This window comes from Schistocerca cancellata, chromosome 1 (genome assembly GCF_023864275.1).
Source record: "Schistocerca cancellata isolate TAMUIC-IGC-003103 chromosome 1, iqSchCanc2.1, whole genome shotgun sequence".
Classification (NCBI taxonomy): domain Eukaryota; kingdom Metazoa; phylum Arthropoda; class Insecta; order Orthoptera; family Acrididae; genus Schistocerca; species Schistocerca cancellata.
Window position 1 is genome coordinate 891,854,707 of NC_064626.1, and position 1,285 is coordinate 891,855,991.

General features: G+C 46.7%; 1 non-coding gene across 1 annotated transcript; it reads left to right on the forward strand.

Annotated features, from left to right (window-relative positions):
- Nucleotides 1-826: 826 nt before the first annotated feature.
- Nucleotides 827-900, forward strand: Trnai-uau (transfer RNA isoleucine (anticodon UAU)). The gene has a single exon. It is a non-coding gene; the product is annotated as a tRNA-Ile (tRNA).
- Nucleotides 901-1,285: the final 385 nt, after the last annotated feature.

Below are 1,285 nucleotides of genomic sequence, written 5' to 3' on the forward strand. Positions count from 1 at the left end.
CGAACACACGAAACCTATGTCACTCTTAACCGCCAGTTTTCGATTACACTCAGCGATGATTGCGTGTCACTGTGGTAGTGGGAGAGCAACTCGTCCAATAGGCTAAAACCTGGGAGGATTTTGTGGCTGCATCTAGAGGAAGGTGGACATTTTATTCTCGATGACAACGGTAAGCATGGAGCAGAAGTCGACGGGCACACGTGGTGCGCCAACCGCTGTGTTTTGTGCTCCTAAATGTCCTGACAGGCATTAGGAAGATGTTTTCTCGTCATCAAGTTAATGTTGTGCACTAATGGCAGAATGGACCACATCCACTGGTATAAGTACTGGGGTACTGCCTCTTCTTATTCTTAGCATGTACCACTTCAGTCCTGCCTAGATCTCACAGGTTGTCATCTGTACAATTGTATATATGACGACAGTAACTGTTCTCGAAAGAACAGAATACTGTTGATGACCGTGCAGCTTTTCCCTGGAATAAATGATGGCTAACTGAAACCCTCGGCTACCGACAGATGTTGTTGATATACCTCGATGTGGACAGCTGAAAATGTGTGCCCCGACCGGGACTCGAACCCGGGAACTCCTGCTTACATGGCAGACGCTCTATCCATCTGAACCACCGAGGACACAGATGAATAGCGCGACTGCAGGGACTTATCGCTTTCCCACATTACGGGAATCGCCAAAGCGTGCGCGAGTAATGAGTGAATGGGCAAATGTCTATAAAGAACATTATATATGTAGAATTGTGGACAGTTGGGAATATGAGTCTCACGGGAAGCGTGCAAGGGATAAGTCCCTGCAGTCGCGCTATTCATCTGTGTCCTCGGTGGTTCAGATGGATAGAGCGTCTGCCATATAAGCAGGAGAGCCCGGGTTCGAGTCCCGGTCGGGGCACACATTTCAGCTGTCCACATCGAGGTATATCAACAACACCTGTCGGTAGCTGAGGGTTTCAGTTAGTCATCATTTATCTGTACCATTCTTATTTTTATGTACACACAAAATAAGGTGCATTACATCGGCATGAGTGATGCTTACAAAACTCCGGCCCTTAGCTGTTCTGGCTAATGGGTTGTCGCGCATCTTGGTAAGTGTCCAAAAATAGGTGTTCTACAGCCAGCCATGATTCAGTCGTCCTCATTTACTCATAGATGTACGGATCGTCTTCTTCTTGTTGCCTTTGTAAGGCGTGACACTTTTGTTAATGGCACAGCTGCTGGCGAGAGTAAGTGTCAATTATAATACCACTCTCTAAACACATAGAAAGATACAGCATGAT